At 44.7% G+C, this 20,336-nt stretch overlaps 1 protein-coding gene across 5 annotated transcripts in view; it reads right to left on the reverse strand.

The window, feature by feature from the left end:
• Window positions 1-19,766, reverse strand: part of RNF4 (ring finger protein 4) — a 156,497-nt gene extending 136,731 nt beyond the window's left edge. For 3 of the 5 annotated variants that reach the window (XM_069632118.1, XM_069632110.1, XM_069632114.1), the window contains exon 1: window positions 19,682-19,766. The gene's annotated coding sequence lies outside the window, so the exon portion shown is untranslated. Of the gene's footprint in view, window positions 1-19,606 lie in introns of all 5 variants that reach the window. The other 2 variants (XM_069632111.1, XM_069632115.1) reach the window with 1 other exon arrangement.
• Between the last annotated feature and the right edge of the window lie 570 nt (window positions 19,767-20,336).

Here is a 20,336-nt window from a genome sequence, read left to right on the forward strand (position 1 = left end):
GGGTGCGGGCGTAGTTGCGGGAGAGGATGTGCAATATTTGTCGATGGTGGGGGAGATGGCGTAGGGGATAGACCTGGTGTTGCGGGAGCATGGTTATGCTTGTGCTAGGAGGCGACTGGTTGTTTGCCAGGAACCTGGTTGGCAGGGTTAGCATTATAGTACAATCTAACATACATTTTTCTGGCATACACTAAGAAGCCTAGACCTTGCTTAGTAGCTGATGGCGTACCTTTCAAGTCTAGTATAGAGCAGCAGAGAGGGTAGGGTGCAGGCAGTGTAAGGCTCAGTCTCTGCTTTCGGTGTGGAATAGTAGCGGCTCCGCTTGTGGCTCATCCGATCTCGGACATGCTCTCATGGGCCGGCTTTGATATTGGCTGTGATAAAGGGAGTATTGGCCAATCAGATGCCAACTTCCTTGATTACACAATGCACTCCAGTGCTTGTGTTGCGGGCGGCCATCTTGGAAGGGAATATGCAGCGGTCAACACTATGAGAAACAAAAGTGCCTCGTAGCAAGGCAGTCACCCGATGCATGCAGCCCGTGCATGGATGTCTGGAAGTCTTCTCTAGGATATGTAATGCTTTACTTGCTGTGGCGATCGCGTAGATTAGCCCCAAGTGGGGCTTACCTTAAATTGTCTTGGAGGATCCCTCACTCAGCTGCGTCTTGTGGTCGGACGGGGATCTCTGGAACAGGCCTCTCCCTGTGGCCTCCGTCTCTGGGATGCAGGCAGTGAATAAGGGTGGATGCAGGGGCCAGAGACAGGAATGGGGACTTTGGGAGCTGGGAGTGGGCATGTTTAGGTGCTACATGATTCCCCACTTTGATATGGAATGCCGCAACCAGGCCTCCACAAACGAGAGGCATGGAAGGAGGCGATCAAGGCATGGGCTGGAGCAGAATGGTGACGATGGATCCTCCTTATCGAGATCTTCCCAAGATAGAGAAGGGACATCAAACTAGATGGGTTTTTTCAGGGGATCTGGAAGGTTACTCACATACTCACCTACTCACCCAGAAGCAAGTGGTCCCCTTCCAACAACTGTCCGATGCATATGGTCTCCTAGAACAGGAACACTATACATATTTGGGGTTGCATCATGCAATGCATCGTAAGGGCAGAGAGAAATGGGATATTTTTTGTGTGTGCGGTTATCAATAACCTTTACAAAATTTCGAAGAGATATACAGTTTTAAAAACATATTACTTAAAAGATGTTAAATGAAAAATAATTAGAAAGGATAAGCAAAGCAAAAACAAAATTGAACAAAGAATAACTCTGAACATATGAGCAATTTACCAGGATTACTTAACGAAAAAGGGAAAAACATATTGAACAGAGGAAGCACAGAATTCTTAATATCCTCATCATCAGCACAAAGGGAACAAGAACATTGTGATAAAGCGGTGGAAAGGAAGGGAGATCAGAGCCAGGTCAAGGCCTCAAGCAAGAAGCTTATCAGACCTTGGGGATGAGGTCATAATGGAGGGAGGGACGTTACAGCCTAGGAGTGACAGACAACTGAGCCAATTATAATGATATAGAACAAGAAGGACTCTAAGAATGCCACCTGATGCAAGTGTTCTGTGTTTTCTTTTGAATCAGAGAGAGGAGTTGGAGGAAGGTCCGGTGCCTGAGGAGGAGGTGGCCTATGAGTGGGCCTATTGATTTGCGGCCCTGAGAAAGCTGAAGTTCATATTGCACCCGTTGTGCTCAGTTCTGTTATATCCAGTTTGCAAGGAGAAGATAAGTTATTTGCCAAAGGAGAAGAAGTCGGTGCGTGGTCCAGCGTTGATCGGACCAACGGATTTACAGGCCCAACTGAGAGCGTCTGCTGTCTAATCACCTCGACAGAGCAGCAGCCGGGTCCGCGGCTCCCCTTCTCAGCCCTGCCTTCCCGGAGTAGGAGCTGCGGCGCAAGCCTCCCCTGTTGAAGCTTCAGCAGGGAGAGAGGGCCCGATCCGCACAGCGAATCAGGAAGGCCGTGCGAGGGAGGGAACAGGTGACTCCTTACCCCAGCCATGGAAGTGAAGATGCTCGGAGCGAGCGGGTAGAGGCGGAGCTCCGAGGCGCGAAGAGAAGCCGAAGGCGAAAGGACTGAATGTCAGGTGAGCGTTGAGAAGTTGGGGGTGAAAGCGTATGAAGAGGAAGGCAGCCGGCAGTGTTAACGATTGCATAAGAAGCCCCTTTTGCCAGAAGCAGAGAGCTAGTACAGCTCTGGCTTAATGAAGGAGGACTGACCAAGGTACCTCCGTCTCGAACAGTGAAGGAGGAAATGGGAAGGTGAACTTTGAGAGACAGTATGAAGCTGTGAACTTTTAAAGAACTGAGACTTTTGGGAAACAGTTCCCCGTTCTAATCAGAAGAGAGTCTTTCTTCCCGGGGAAGCAGCTCATCTGGGAAAGGCCTTGGCAGAACAGTTTGAGTCTACATTCACACAGAAGTTTCGTTCCTCTGACGAGGGGAAAAGAGCACCAGTTGTGCATTTCTAATCATAAAGGGGCCCTTGTTCTCATAAAAATAAAAGCCTGTTGAGTTTGAAGAATCAAAGAGTAGCCTGCTTATTCTCAACTACTTACAAACATACAATTAGAGACTTCTAGTATTCTACTTGTACAATTAGTCAACATTTCCCCAACATAGAAATCACTTTGTATTTCCAATTTACATACATATCTCAAAAACCTCACAATAGTAGCGACTTATCTGCTCCATGTAACATTTTCATCCATAATGATTGCAGATCATTTGGAACTGAAGGAGCCACAAATTTGCTAAAATAAGGTATCTGATAAGGTCTTAATGCAATACAATATATCATCAGATGGTCCAGAGTCTCTTCCACTCCCAATACCTCGCAAAACCGGCAGCTAAATTCCCGACAGGGTCTTTACTGCGGGCAGTTTGAATTTCTCTTGTCGGTAGGGCATTGCACCTGAAACGTGTAAATATATGCCTGGCTGATTTATCGGGGAGCATTGCTAGATCTGTTTCCACAGTCCCCAGTTTTTTGTAGTGGGAGACAATGTGTTTTTGGAACCTAGTGGCCCCTACAGAACACATTGCAGTGTCCCAGTCCCCCCATTCTAGACTTTTTTTGACTTAATTTGGGTTAAACATTAGAAGTTCCAGGGTTAGGCCCCACTGCTCGAGATATGCTATACATTCATCCCTGAGGTCGAGTATGTAAGCAGAAACAATGTTATTACTGCGTATGCCCGAGCCCAGGAGATTATATAATGTTCCCCCTCGTTGTGGTCACCAATTTCCTGATTAGGCAGAGTTTTTTTCCACATTATCATAGATGAGATTGAATTTAGACTCAATTCATACCTTAGAGCTGCCACCGGCGTACACTTCGGTAAGCATGGCAAGATTATTCTCGAGAACCTTCCTTCATATTTGTTCAGTTCTTCCGTAAACCATATGTTGTCTATAATGTGATTTCTGTTTACTACCAAAAATTGGGTACCCCAAATGTCGTATGTTAGGCTTTACGGCCAATTTTATGCGGTTCAAAAACCAAGAATATTGTTTTGAGTAGGGACGCGCATGTAGTCGAATGACAACTGTCTTGTTCTCGTTCATCTGTAGATGGTTTGCTACAGTGTAATCTCTGAATCCACAGAGCAGTCGCTGTAGCCCTATGGGAGTGTGGTCAAACAGCATGAAGTCATCTGCGTATGCTGACCAGTAGATTTGTGTCCCCTCAATGTGCGGAGGTACAAACGCCACTTCTTCCAACCCTTCCCCTACATCTGAGACATAAAGATTGAAAATCGTGGGTGCGAATACGCACCCCTGTCATAGTCCCTTCGGTGCATCAATTAGGCTAGAAAGACTACCCTCATTCAGACGGACCTGCAATTGAGAACCCTCATGTAACTTGATTAAGATGGAGAGTAAAACATTCCCAGATGTTTTAGCTTTCCCCACAGCACCGTTCGATCCACTTTGTCGAATGCCATAAACAAATCAATGGATGCGATGTAAATTGGCGCAGCGTCTTTTTTCCATGCCGTGTCTTGCTTAACAGTTAATATAAGCCTTCCCACATCAGTCCCCACATTTTTCCTGAAGCCGAATTAGAGTTTAGATAGTATGGTATTTTTATTGATCCAGGTATGTATATGGTTTAGTATGATCCCAGAGAACATTTTTGAATCCACATCCAATAGGGCTATTGGCCAATAATTAAGAGGATTGGAGCAGTCACCCTTTTTGTATACTGGAATCACAAAGGAGATATGCCAAGAGGCCGGAATAATGCGAGTCAAGAGAATATCATGTAACAATACAAATAGTATTTTTGTCCATAGCTGCTTGTTTTGCTTGAAAACAACATTAGCCTAGCCGTTGGGGCCAGATGCCCTCGACGCTGAGGCCCTAGAGATCAAAGCACCAATGTCCTTCTGGCTGATTTCAATATTCCAAATCGACATTCAATGTGTCTAAGGCAGTTTGCACGGTACTTTGTTTTGTTTGGTAAAGGCTACCGAAGTGGCCGCCCCGCTGATAATCAGAAATGGCATTAGATAATGCCAGGCAGTTCTGAGATGCATGGTTGTTGACCAGTGCCCAGAATGAACTGGATGAATTATCCTTTAGTGCACTCCAACATTTCCCCTCCCCACCCCCCCCCATCTAATTGATATAACATTACTTTACGCTCCTTAATCTTCCGTCCAGCGATTAGCAACTTGTTTTTTTAGTGCCATTTCTTTTTACAGGCGGAAGTGTTACTTTGGCCTTTTGTCTCTGATTTTTTAAATTAATTACCACAGAATCATAGGCATGTGCATGGTTAATCCGGGCCTGATCTGCGTGTATGGGGACTGCCGTGTGTGATATCACATTACCCACATAATATGAAAAATAGCCTAATACATTAAGTGCTTTCTGTCCAAGGTAGAGGAGTTTAAGTCGTCAAGAAAGACTGCATTTGTTTTTTCTACATTGGCCTTATGCCACTCAATTCTTTTTTTTGCTTGATTTATTTCCAGATTCACTGGGTTCGAATGAACACAACTGTGGACCCTTTTCCCCTCAAAATTTAAATAAAGAATCTTATGGTCACTGCAGTTCATCTTCAGCAACTTAAACTCCACCACCATGCCTATAAGCGAGTCAAAGAACAATATAGTCTATTGCACTTGTTTGCGTCCCTCTTTACCATGTGGTGTATGGAGTTTTACTTTTCCAGAGGCCGATTGTATTCGACAGACCCCAAGATTCCAGAAAAACCTCCAGGAGGTACCCCTGCACGTTTTTATTTCCCCATGTCCAGTTGAGTTTTCTAAAAGCCTCAATGTTAGTTAAGGAAGATTAATTTACAATTCCAACATTAAAATCCCCTGCAATTATTGTTACCAAATTATGTGAAATTTCATGACATTTCATCATCAAAGCCCCAATTGTTTTTGTTCTGTCTCAATGTCTAATTTCGTATTCCAATAGATATTAATAATCAAGAGGTCACTATCCCCAAAAGGCGTGCTGTGTTCAAACGTAATAATAATAAGCACCAATCTGCGATCCTGTCCAATTTTATAACTTTGGGCATCAAGGAGATAGCTACACCAATGAGTAGACCACCCGCAGGTCTACCTACTATACCTTGTTTGGCCACAGAGCCATCTAATACAAATTCAGAAGTAAACCAGGTTTCCTATATACATAAAACATTCTTTGAGTAGAGCACATATTTCCAAGGAATTCCTGTGACCAGTTCCCCCTCGAGTTCCAACGAATCAGGGGGAAAGTTACATGTCTACTAACTGTTGGGTTTCAGGCCCTGGAGTTGTGATATGGGAGTCTCTTACTGGAAGGGCCAACCATCGAAGATTGGGCTCTCCGTAGGTGCTTTCCATTACATTGGTACACCGATGTTCATCCATAGTCTGCCCCCTCTCCACCTGGACATCAGGTCCCATTTTGTGGAACATACTGCTTTCTTTCAGGACTGTCTCAATAATGATGTTGGAATGAAACTACCCTTACATAATCATATCTTACTGGGTGAACAAAATCCACCAACATAATGTCTCCTGAAGTAATAAGGGAGAGACTTGGAATTTCCCTAAAAAGAGCCAAAACCGTTGGTCTGTTCAGGGAACGAGGGCCACCCTTATCAAATGGATATAGAAATATGCTCGGAAATTCCGCACATTTAAAGGGGCGATAATTAATGACCACTGATTGTGCTTCCATTGTTGGAATATAAGAATGGCCCAGAGGAGGGCCAGTAGACCGGATGCCCTCATAATGTTCCGAAACAGATATACCAACCCGGATTGTCTCTTGTATTTCGCTGAACCCTTCTCCTTCCTTTTGTATACCATCATTCAATGGGCCCTGAGGTGCATTTGAGACCTTAGAATTCACATTGACAATCCTCTTTAATGACCGAGCTATTTGCCGATATCGGCGGCAGAGATATTTTAGTGACAGTGTCATTTTGGACACCAGATACCGGTATCGGAGGTAGAGTTACTTTAGCAGCAGATTCGCTTCGTGTACCGTTGACACGACCTTCCAACATCAGTTTTATGACCCTTCTGATCACTCGTTCTATCACGGGGATCCCTTCCAATGAAGTAGCTTATTCCACATTATCTGTAGTTTCTACACCCCCTGGGGATTTGGGTCCAAATGAAATGTCTTTATTTCCCTCTTCACTCTTGGTTGCAGACATCTATTACGCCCGGGGCCATTAGATTGAAAACACGGCACCGAGGACTCAGGATTGCTAGTAGAGAGCATAGCATGCATTTTTACTTCCTTTGCTCCTTGTTTACTGGATTGTAACGAATTTACCACATCCGAGTCAGGACCCCCCTCCCTTTGGTCCCTATTCTCTCCCGATGGTGCCCTCCTCTGTCCATTAGGGATCTCTGTTGACCTTGGGGGTAAGACACCTTTATCTGGAGGTGAAACCGATATTGAAACTAGGGAAGGTGTCATGGGTTCTAACTGCTTTGTTTGTTTAGGAAATAAATTAAGTAAACTACCCTGAATGTTTTGATCTGGCAGCCTAAGACCCTTAGTGTTAGGAGTTCTCAGTGGGCGCTTAACGCCCTTAATTTTTAGATTTCAGATAACTGATCAGGGGCAGGCATGCCCCTCGATCCTTTGCATAGTAACACATCTGGACCTTCCTCTACTAATATCAGAATCCAGGTCATCTACCTCACCTCTCAAACGCCATCTCCAGTTATTTTTGGAAACTTTATCATTCTTCCGTTTATAGCCTGAGGTGTTCTTTCTATGCGAGATGTTAATTTTTTTACTATTGTTTTTATTTTTGTTAGTGTTATGAGTCATTTGTTTCTGCTTCAGAGGCCAGTCTTCATTTTTCTTATTTTTATTTTTTATTTAAATCAAACTGACACTTTATGGGCCTCGTTCATTAACAGTTCATGTTCTTCAAATGGTCCCAAGGGGGCCACCTAGTGGAGATGCACTTGGTATAATGCCCCCCTCACCGCCCAGGATTCACTAGGTGTCAATGCTGGCACCCTCGGCTCCAGTGTATTCAGGTTAGCCATACCACCGCTGAATGCAAAACAATTTTGTCTCTCTACTGCCGCTATAAGCGGCAGTAATAATATGGTATGTAATGAGAGTTCATTTGATATCAAGCCATTCAAGGTGTCCCCCTGTGTTGGCCCCAACACGGGCTCCCTGGTCATCGGATGGGCTGATGAAAGCTCCCAATCTGCCTCCATCCCCAATGGATACTGAGACAATGCCATAAGTGAACGATTGATAATTTCTGGGCTTCGATGCGTAGAGTCTTCCGGCTGAGTAAAACTCTCCAAGCTCTTACATGGTTCACCGGAGTCAATCAATAGAATAGATTCATCTCCCCCCCCTCCAAATTCATAGCAGCATTTCCCACAGGGGATGGTGGTGACGGGGGTAAAGGGAGTTTGCAAGCCATACTCATTGTGCCCTTGACAGGGGTAACTATCAAAAGGTGCAGTTAGAATATCGTCAAATGGAGCTGCCACTGCCCTGGATTCTCTCCTAGTAAGTGGTACGGTCCTATTGTAGGTATAAATTTATCTTGTTTTCCTCATGCCTTCCGCATGAGTATAAGAGATCAGACTCAGAAACCAATATTGCCGGTACACCTTATATTCCGCCAACCCGCACCCCCCCACCACGCCTAACAGCCCAACACCACTTACGGTGCACTTCCGGATGCGCGCACACGGATGCCCTTGCACCCGTACTTTAAGCTGGACGTCGGGTCGCGGAAGGCTGGGGGCATGGCAAACACGCTAGGAAGTGTGGTAGTAGTAGTAGTAGTCCAAGGTGGATGTTTCGGCAGAGTGAAAATCAGTGGCACTTCCTCTCGCGCATGGGAGCCTTCCCAGTTCTTCCCAAGGAAATGCGAGCACGCCGACACGGTATCCCAGTCGGCAGAAGGTCTCCACGGGCGCAGCAAGCGGCAGGAGCAGAGCTGACAGCCCAACAGCACTTACGGTGCACTTCCAGATGGGATATTCCTGACAAGACACCTCTGGAGACTAACCTTCTGGAGGGGAAGACCGTCCCACAGCTCCATCAAGTTGTATAACAACTTCTCCATGCCACTCCTAAAGCTTAGGGACAAATGGGAAAAGGACCTGGGGTTCTTTGAGGATGACGACTAGGTGGAGGCATTGAGATCCCCAGGGAGGTGGCTATTTCCAGCAGGTTAAGAAGTGCAAAACGGAGGAGGGGATCTTTAAGCACATTATGTTTGATTGCCATGGATACGGCCATATTGGGGTGCGATTAGGGATTCCATCTCGAGGATTCAGGAGGAACCAGTCTCAGATTGCCGCAATTTGAGGGGTCAGGGGGTGTGCGCTCTGACTTCACACTCAGTGAAAAGAGCCCGATTAAGACTGCAACGATGGTGACCAAAAGATAAGGCTCAGGGGTGGGGAGGCCAATCCCCTCCTACTATCATCAAGTGGCAGGAGGGTATGGACCACTGATGCGAGATGGAATGCAGATTTACCGAAAGAGAGGCTGCCCCACAACACACCACAAGACAGGGGGTAAATGGATGGCGGCCGACTGCTATTGGGCAAGACTGGGGTTTGGGAAAGGGGTGCTGTGGGGGGTGAGGGGAAGATGGATGAAAAGGGTTGCGTGCCCAGCAAGGGTCAGGATGTACCGAGATCTGGACTTCATTTGACCTGTACACCTTATATGTTTGTGGTTATGTTCTTGGTTTATGTTGCTAAATAAAACCCGTTCTATAAAAAGAAACGAAAATTGGGCCCTAGAGTTGGAACCATCCAGCACTAAGCTCATGTTATTTGGTGCTGCTCTAGATAATGGTGCAAGGTCACAGGTTCTGGTTGAGGTGAAGCCCACACCTCCTTGTATGGGGGAAGGGGGGTTCCTGGCTACCGCGCAGTTTTAAATTTTGAAAAAGTAGATTTCTCCACGCTCTTTGCATTTTAACAAGTGCAGATTTATTTATCAATCAGTGTGGACTCATAGTCCCAACTGTGGTCAGCCAACACGTGTTTAGACCTCGTGGGTCTTTATCAAGGCTAGGGTATTGGTTCGGTCTTGCCCCTGGTGGGGTCCCGTTTGTGGTCTGTGCAGGTCCTGTGTTCACAGCTAGGATCCTCAATGGGTCGAAACACGTGTCGGCTGACCACAATTGGGACTATGAGTCCACACTCAAATTGATAAATAAATCTGCACTTTTTAAAAACGCAAAGAGCGTGGAGAAATCTACTTTTTCAAAAATTTAAAACTGCGAGGTAGCCAGGAAAACCCCCCTATACCGTTATATAAAAACAAATGATTTTTTATTTTTAAACCGCTATGAAACTGGTCGACTCATGCCCTCCTAAAAAACAGCCATGCTAAAACGAAAAGATCTGCTCCCGTTACATCGCCGAGCTTCCTTCCAAGAAACACAGAGAGCATAAGAGAAACGGTGGTGAAAAATAAATAGCCCTGGAGATCTCCCTCAAATCTCTCTGCGCCAAATGTAAGATTCTGATTATCGAGGCCAAAGAGACAAGGTAATGCAACGGCCTCAGCAACAGCCTACACATCCTTACTGAATAATGCCTGCAAGTCCTTTCTGTCCACCAACAGTTGCATTACCCTGGCTAGAGCACCCTGGCTAGAACACTTATATTATCGGAACTGGACTACTGCAGTGCCCTATACTTAGGCACAAATAAAACGAAATATGAATAAACTACAAGTCCTACAAAATAACGCGCTCAGTACTGCTCTAAACATCTAGAGAGCTAACCACATCTCCTCAGCAAGAGGCAACGCCCATTGGCTCCCAGTGCAAGACAGAATCGCATTAAAAACATTAGCAATTACACACAAATGCCTCTCAAATTCTTCCTCAAAATACTTGGTAGACAAATTCATCAGAAGTCAATCCAACAGCCCCATCGGGCTAAATACACACACTGTTTAAATATTCCCAGATTCAAGTTACAAAAAACAGGGGGCATGAGCTTCCCAGTACTAGCGGCCAAACTCTCGAATTCCTTGCCTATAGCACTAAGAGCAGAAGCGCCCTTCTTTTTTTTTCTCAAAGTAAAATCTTGGCTCTTCGCATAGGAGGGTTAAAGGTTGCCTATTTTTCTACAATGACACATGTTTGGAAAGTTGCCTTCTTCCTGTTACATAAGGCTCATGTTGTGTATTCTCTATGTATGTAACTATTATGTATAACTCAAGCAATGCGCCCAGACACCTTCGGGTTAGGTGCGCTCTCAGGCAAAATGTGCCCAAAACAACTATTTTGAAAAACAAAATCTGACAGATTATCAAATCAACCTCACAGCATTAGCCATCCCACCACTCCAGCGTGTACACACACTGCTCCCCCACAGACTGATCATTCCCGGACACCCTCAAGAGAGGTCTCAAAATAGCTTTTAGAAGAAAAAAAAAAAAACACAACAACCCTGGGCCCAGATGACCTAGCCAACCGTTCATTAGGAGCCTACCATTAATTGACAAAATCATGGAAAACTTGTCGCTACAGAACAATTTCCCAGAAATGAACAAACTCTCAGTCTCCTGTGGAGTCCCCCAAGGCAGCACCATATAACCAAATCCTTTTTAACCTTTACATGGAGCCTCTGGGCACACACCTCAAAGAGCCCGATATAACCATCAATAAGCGTACAATAAACAGTTGTGCATCACAGTAAAAAGCACATAGGACATCAGTCTTCTACGTGATTATCTAGCCATCATCCAGTCCTGGATAGTGACTGCCTACCTCAAACTTAGCACATCCAAGACCTAATTCGCATTGGTCCCCCCGCTAAACAAATTGATCCTCAACTCCCGGATTCAGCAATATCCTTAGGGTTCACCAGTGGCAGCAGCCTGTGCTTTCAGAAGTACATAGCTATTTCTTTTTTTACACTTGTAAAGCGCACTAAGCCCTCAGGCATCAAGGTGCTGTTGTAAGACATGTTACTCGCAATACTTAGATCAGCAGGAAACATACAGAGCACAAGGCTGGAATTGTCAAATGAATAATTAACAGGCACATATACACAAGGAAAGGCTGAAAGAGTCATATCAGGTGGGTTGCAGGAACATCTCATACGCAGCGCAAGGCTGGAAGAGTCAAATCAGGTGGGTTACAGACACATAGAATATGCAGCGCAAGGCTGGAAGAGTCAAATCAGGTGGGTTACAGACACATAGAATATGCAGCGCAACGCATGTTAAGTATCAGCAAGTTCAATCCATCATGTTACAGACATAAACAGGCAGAGAATCCAGCACGTGGCTGAAAGTCCAATCCAGCAAGTTGTAGACGAGTTAAGTTACGACAACAGCATTGAGCTGCGAGACCAACCGAGTAAGAAACAGGCAGGTGAAATGCAGATACAGTGCTACGGCTCAAGATACAGAATGTAAGAAAACAGGTTGGGTAAAGAAACTGCACAAGGCTGAAGGTTAAGTTCGATAGGTTTCTGGCAAAGATCCAGCGCATAAAGCAGTAGCAAGCTGCAGGACAAGTGTAGTGCTTTCCGACTCCATTACTTTGCTGCAGATATTAGAGATATTTTTCTGCAATCTGGTAGTCATTTTTGGCCGACTAGTACCCGAGGTAAGTCAGCAGCTTTCGTTGTGGCACACCTGATCCACTATCAACCCACCCACAACAACACCCCCACCTGCCTTGAGAAGCCTAGGCCCCCCCACCATACAAGATTGTTGAATTTAGGTAAAGCAATGTGTGATAAGGACCACTGCTTTCTGAAACCTGGGCAAGGTTTCCCGCTCACTGCACAAGGTTCTCGAGTATAGGTGTAGCATCCATCTTTGTGTACTGTATGACGAAACCTACTGCGTTGGGATGCTGGGCCTCTCTCCCATGGTGCAGGTCTCTCAAGTCTAGGCGTGGCCTCAGTCTTTGTTTACCATATGCCTACACCTACTGCACTGTGAAACATAGGCCTTTCTCCCACTATACAGGACTCCCAAATCTAGATGTAGCCTCCATCTTTGTTTAATATACACCGATACCGGCTACAGCATGAATACCTAGACCCATTGGTATAGGATTCTCAACTATACACCTGGACAAATATTGCCCCAGCAGAGCAATCTCGCAGCCCATGGTACGTACATCTCACACCACTAGTGTGGACACAGGCCGCAGGCACCGCCAAGCATCGATGCACGACAGAATACGGCTAAGCACATCTGGTCCAGTTCGCACATAGCCGTCCAGAACGAAACACCTGACGTACCTCTGCAGATTTTGCCACTAGCATACAGAGACCACCAACCAAAAGGAACCCGGTATAGCTGGCCGCATAGACTCAACAATAGCAATCCATCTCTAACGCTCAATAGCACCCACCCATGTGTCTGACCTCTCTTGGGCTGCTTAGTGGAGCCTTGTCAGCCACACGAGTCTTAGAACGGCAACATGCATCTCCTGAACTAAACTCCCTAGAATCTCCAACCCCATCGACTACTGTCCCAAGGGCGTTCAACCAAGAAAAAAAGCGCATTGAGGCCACACAAGTGATGAAAGAGCGCTATATAAATAACCAAATACAATGTCAAATACCACCATGCAGCAGTAGATGGCTTTGATTGAATTGTTGATTTTTTGGGGTTTCTGCACAATGTTGCCATCATCACTGGAAGCAATGCGAGTGCTTGATGCTTCTTGGTGCCATAAAATGTTGCCATCATCACTGGAAGCAATGCGAGTGCTTGATGCTTCTTGGTGCCAGATGGATTCTCATGGTTGCTGGATGGGCAATGAAGTGGCTCCGACAGGAATTGGCCTTGCTTCTGGGCCTTCCTGCGTCGGGTCTGCCGGGTCCTGAGAGGGATGTCGTTGCGGTCACTGCCGGCTCTCAATAAGCCTCCTCCTCCCGTCCTTTTCCAACCTCGGCTGATGGGGCAGATTGAGCCTCCCGCTCCAGAACTCGTTGGGAGTCGGTAGCTCATTTCTGGACCAGATCCACAGGCTTCCCCTGGCACTGCAGGCTAAAGTAACCAGGCCCTTCCTTCTGTGTAGCGAGACTCGTGAGACTACAATTGCGCATGCATGAGCCCCCCAAACGAGCATGAGACCAGCAGACGCTCCCCAGCGCTCCACCTGCACAAGGGCGTGCAGCCTGTGTCTACACAAGACATAACTTTTCAAAACCCTAAATTCAATCCCCACAAGCTGCAGCAGTTTATGTACGCCAACCACTGCAATTCCCTACTTAATGTGAATTGCCATTAAAGCCTTCAATTCCCAACCGTGTTGTCAGTCATCTGTGCACCACTACACCGTCCATATCTCCCACCCCTCCTCCCCCACCTGCTTGATAATACACCCAACACTGTTACTGCAACACTTATGTATAGGCGCGTTATAAATGCCATATCATATAACACGCAGTCTCATTCCATAACCTCACCCACTTGAGCTGGATCCCTACCAAACCTCAGAACCGAATTAAACCCCATTTGTACGTTTCTCTCTATCCTGCATCACCCAAGTTTACATACTTAAAACATTCAACCTTACTCTCTCAAGGCCCTCATACGCAGATCACTGCTAGCTTCAACGCCAATGTATTTTCACCCCCCTTAGTTTAACCTGGACCTGTGACTCAGGAACGTACGGCCCACTCAAAGACTTCGGAGAGCTCTCTGGTCAACCCTTCAAGAAACGCGGACCAGCTGCGGCAGCCCCACAGAGGACCAGCTAAGGCAGCCCCAAAGAGGCTGCTCCAAATCTACACCATATGCCCCCAAACAAAATAAATAATAAAAAGAACAAAAGCCCTTCATATCCTGCAGGACTTCAGACTGTCCTCAAGACCCTTGAGGTCTCACACATCCAGGGGGGACAAGCCCTCCTGAAAATGCTCCCAGCCAGGTTCTTAAAAGCAGTCCACCATGCTGCAGTGCACAGAAATTTGACCCAATAACTAGTCCTACACAAACTACATTGGCTTCCTCTTCAGGATAAGTTACTGTTCAAGACTGCATGTATCATCTACAAAACAGTCACGAGTAGCACATCAACATATCTGGCGACTAAGCTCCACATTTGGTAGCAAGCAATCCTAGCGCAGCAAATACACCAACCAGCTCGAATCACAGCTCGTTCGCAAACAATCCTATTCTTGTCACGCAACCACCCTTTGGAACTCTATCCTGGAATACCCCTACAATTCTCCAATTTTGTAAACACCTGACCAAGGAATACTTCCATGGATGCCCATATCTTAACTTACAGTACCGTGCCAATACGGTGGACACCCACACCCTGTACCGCGCTCTAGGACCATGCTTGAAATAAAAGATCAGGTCAGCTTTATGTTTACTGAGACTTTGAGAGGCATGTCAGTTCCATACACCGGCAGCTAAATACAGCAAGGAAAGACTACTTTAATTTTGTTATATTTTGGCACAGGAAGTAACCCAACCACAAGATCCCGAGGCTGTACCTTTCTTCAGTGCAACACTTTCCATATGCAAGAAGGTCAACGATGGTACACAGCCACGATCTGAGAATTCCATTAGCAAAGGACCCCACATTGGAAGAAGTTGCAGCAATTGCACAAACGGCGGAAGAAACAAAACTAGAGAGGTGAATACTATGGCACGCAGAAACAATAAATGCATGTCAAAAAGGTGTAGTCAATGAAATGCATGCGACTTGATTCAAACAATGAGTGACAACAGAGCCAAATGCTATCAATGTAAAGAACAACTCGCACCTTTTGAAAAGGTCAAATCTTTTTATCTAAAAAGTTATGTTATTTCGTATCTTTATTGCTTTGCTTTTTGTGTGTGTTTATTACGATTTCTGTATCAAAGATTGAGGAGAATGTAGTTTGCATAGTAGCATATGTAAAAGGTACTTATATCGAGATGATTCACAATTATCAAATTCCTATTGTTCGAATTGAATAATCTTTTTAATACTTAACATTTTAAGGTAATTCTGCACAAAATCTTTTTAACACTGCTATTCTCTATACTGAATATGATTACTGTATTTCTTATGAGATTTGTTTGATTTATTTTTATCAAACATTGTAAATGTTTTTTTATAAACTGTACACAAAAAAAAATGAACAAAGCGCATATCTATTGGCTGGTAATGTAAAGAAGGAACATTTGGTCGCAATGCAAGAGAAAACAGACATTAATCCAACTACTGTGCAAAACACAGGTTGCAGTGGAACCCTTGCAAAGTAATGAATATTCAGACCAACTACTTGACTAAATAATATTTGCAATAAATCAACCAGGACAAATGCTCAAAGCCATACTGCAAAGTAAGGTTGAACTATCAAGTTGAAGTCCTTCCCGACACCAGATCAGATCTTACGATTTTACTGCCGTAATCCCTCATAGAGGGCCTACATCAATACACATCTTGTGGACATCCAATATATAAGAAAGATCACTGTTAGGATATCCAAAATGCCAGATTAAATTAATGAACAAAAACAAGTATGCAGCTGAATAAATACGAAGCTCACATTGTTGATGGCACGAACAAAGGGAAGATGAAACTTATGCATCCGTGATCAAGTAAATGCCCATCTCAATGGAAAGCTACCTCCACACCGCCATCAAAATCTGGCACCCGCGAATGGGCAATTACTGGGGTATTACGGCTCGCCGGACCCTGTAGTTGCCCTTTCGCGGGTGCCGGTATATCCCCATTCCCATTTCAGCCGCATAGGGCTCAATGGGGATACCTGCAGCACCTGCACCGTTCATAACAGTCCTACAGGCTTGTAGTACTCGCGGGTGCCTTTCATTCCGCCAGGGTAGACCGGGCGGAATGAAAGGCACCCGTGGCACATCTCGGAGTTTGCCTGTCCGGTAACAACGGTACCGGCAAGCATACCGGTACCCTTGTTACCGGACCGGCAACCTCGTAATGAGGCCCAATGTTTTCAGTAAAGATACGTGAGGTTATTCACATTTCATCAAAAAAGAGTTTGTGCAGTACCAATATAAACAGAGTGAGACAGGTTTCAAGTTACAAAAAAAGTTATAAGATGGCATGGTATGGCACCATCGACCCAAGGAAAATAAACCGGAAAAGGCACAACCCCCTGTGCTTTTAATTTAGGCAGACGGATGTCTGTTTATGTGTCGACCTTCATATCCTGAACTAAGCTTTAGTCACAGACAACCAGCCACTACCTAATATTTCTGAACCAACATTACTAACGTACCCTTTCACCATGCTGGACATGGTCACACTCCTAGTCAGGCAAAACTTTAGAAGTAGTCCAAACCACAAACAGCTTTGTAGATTAGTTATGGGTACGATCCTTAGATGGAAGGTGCTAAAACGCAGTAAAATAGTGTAGGGTGGGAGGCTGCAACTACCAAATGACACAAAAGGCCACCCGTAAGGCCCATCATGAACGGGCTGGGTCTTATAGTGTCAGCGCTCTCCCTGTTAGTTATTTCCACAAGTTCATTCAGATACAAAGTCCACGTCCCATTGGGTAAAAAGTCTTAATTGTTGGTCAGTACAGCAGACACGTGTTTCGACCTAAAGGTCGTCCTCAAGGCTGTTATTCCAAAAACATTGTGTCGTTCTCAAAAAACAAATCCCAAATCATCCATCATGTATTATGTCCAGATGATGGGTAGAAGTAACAAGGTAGATAGATCAGACAATGGAATTTGTTACAAAGATGTGGTTATCACAAAAGAAAAAGTATAAATAGCAATCACACAGGTTACATACCCATTGTTCATTGTCACACGGAAGGGGGATGTGAGGATGAGGGAAAAGAAAAAGCAAAGGCATTGTAGATACCATGTTACATATCAATATTACATTGATTGGATAGAAATTGTGCAGATAAGCAGCTAGTATGCAGAGGAAAAAAAGAAAGGGAAATGGGGAGGGGCCTATTCTTGCCCAAGCACACCTGTCCATCTTGAAAATGCTACGATCTAAAAAAAAAAAGTGTGCGCAATTTCAACTGTGCCATGTTAGACCGATTATTTGCCATTGTCTTATTGGAGGAACATAAAAACCAAAGTGTCCCAATCACCAACACCCAACACGAGACACTGTGGTCTAATGTAGAGACTTCAAATATCAGCTTACCCAGTAAAAATGTCTTAACAGTCCCTAAAAGTAAATAGTACATTTATGTGTGGGTTCCAGTAATGATAAAATTGAGAACTGAACTATCAAATGATTGTTACTCGGGAAAAGTAAATAACATACCAGGTGTTTAAGTTTCCATAACACTGTTATATGTTTGATTGTGACGAAAGAAGCTTTGCAAAATGCACCATGTTCTTGTATTCACAGCGGGGATCACATGCAGAGCTGTGTAGACAAAAAGAATGGGTGTAGCTATCTCACTGGGTCCTGACCCGAAAGAGACAGTAGGTAGTAAAATCCATACATCAAAAGCAAGAGGATATGCGAGGGCATTAATGTAGTAAAACAAGAACATGGTGCATTTTGCAAAGCTTCTGTATGTATTAACACAGTAGACACACTCTACTGTATCATAGCCAGAGAAAGGTTGGTCCAAGTTAGGACGATTTTTATAATGTCCAGGACGCAAAAATTCAAGTTGCAACCTGCCAGCCATAAAAAAAATATATATATATATATATATATATATATATATATATATAAATAAAATCTATCGCCGCATATAGACATACAAAAAGCACACAATTTCTTAGTCCCCAAGAGAGAAATATCACTACCCAGTGGCGAGTACAAATTCCCTAATGAATGTCAAAAATCGCTAGATGACAGAAACATGTTAGAAAATGTGTACATGTGACATCTGCACAAGTACTTACTGTGTGCAATAACACTTATTGCAATGCAGTAGGACAAATTATTGTTCAGACCATACATAAATTAGGTATAGTAGAACTGTTTTGTGTTCAAGTCAGTCTATCTTTGGATTAGTTAGACTCGAGATTTTTTCATGCCTATGATTTGGGATCAATTGTTCAGACATATGCTTTCTTTATTAGATCAGTGCTGATGGTATAGACCTCATGTAGATCAAATGTATGTAATTGGAATAAAGGCATGTTTTAACTCACACCAGAGTATTCCAGATACCCCACTGTTGTATTGAACAGGTTATTGAGCAACCTCTTCAATCGTTTTACTGCAACCACGAACATTGTGTAGCAGGGAAGATGCATGCAACTACGAGCTGGCTTACCAACCATAGGAGCTGATGCGCGAAATAAACTTCCTACTGCTACTAGGCCACAACGACTGGAGAAGAGAAAGGGAAATAAATAACAGATCAGTTCGAAATGCTATCCACTATGTTTCCTTTGCATTAGAAATGAGAAACGTGGCACGCTGTATTGTTAGCCCATTGTTTTACGTAAGGGGGGGAAGAGGGGTGTGTGTGAACTATCCATCTTGTCAAGGAAGAAATGGTGTGCCGTGTATGCACATAGAATTGACCTGGCGAATGACTTGCAACTTGAATTTCACTGCACAGTGGCTGGAGTGCGCACATTCCTGGGAAGCAAAAGGCGAACATGTCACTCAGGAAAAAGAGAAAGATAGAGCATCACTGCACCGAGTGTTGACCTAGGGTCGGAATAGGATTTTTCGCCCGTGACACCAACGGGGGGGGAAAAAAAAATACAATCTGAAATTTTTATATTTTTCATGACACTGTACGAATACCATCTATGAGGAGGAGGGAGGATGTGGTAAGTGGGATTCAAATTGCGCTCATTTAACCACATATACTTTGTAACAGTCCAACATTACCAGCTGCCCAATGTAATAACGCCAACTGGGAAGGGAGTTGGCAATTCAGAAATTGCCCGATAAGCCAGTGTATAAAGAGGCCCAACCAAACCTAGAAGTAAACCACAAACACACCAAAGCACATCGCTCAACTGGCACGCTTTAGGCGACTATCACAAGCCCTGCTGGCAGCTCCCTCGCCCTCCAACCTCTATCCGCCAATACAAATCAAAAGGCTCACCCGCCAAAAACAAAAGCGCTGTTTTCATCCACCCTGGGCCATAAAACGTTGACAGCTATGGAAAAGTATTATACTAAACCTCTTTGTACACTCACCTTAAAACCCCCTTCCTCTCTTCCAACCCTAACCCCTTACTTCACACAGACACACTAAGCCCTTCCAAAACCCACCAGCAGACATTCGATAGTATCCACCTCAGATCAGAGAAGCGGACCTTACAAACGCTCCTTACTCTTTTCATCACGTGGGTTGCACGTTCAGGAGTGTCTGTGAAATAACGTGACTCAGTTCACCGACGTCACACAACGTGTAGCCTTTGCAAGGCGTGGTCGAGAGCGGACGTCATTTCTCCATTACCAAGCGAATTTGGTTTGCCCGAAGTTTTAAAACACCTTATACTGTACAAAGGTCTCAGCACTGTATTAATACAATGAATTGATAATATGTAAATGTTCTAGCTGCAACATCAATAGGTAACACTTCCGTACCTTAGGCAGTAAATGTTTATATAACAATTAGGAGTGCAGTGCACACGTATGCCACGTGATTTTACTACTATATACATGCCAACATTCTGTTGTGGCGTGGGTAGGCCAGGGAGTGCGTGTGGTGCAGTATAAACGACAGCACAGGACGCAGCGCAGGGCTTCAACAACACATCTAACTTTAATCACATCCAACATTACTCTGCCCCTTTCCCCGCCCCCTCCCCATCACTTCCATTCCCAGCGGCCACTTCCATTTTTCCAATGCCCACCTCCCGTACCCATGCATGGCTCTCAACCATTTGTCTTGCAAAGGCGGGTGAAATCACCCGATTTTGTT

Source organism: Ambystoma mexicanum, chromosome 6q (assembly GCF_040938575.1).
Source record: "Ambystoma mexicanum isolate Mex_15411 chromosome 6q, UKY_AmexF1_1, whole genome shotgun sequence".
Classification (NCBI taxonomy): Eukaryota; Metazoa; Chordata; class Amphibia; order Caudata; family Ambystomatidae; genus Ambystoma; species Ambystoma mexicanum.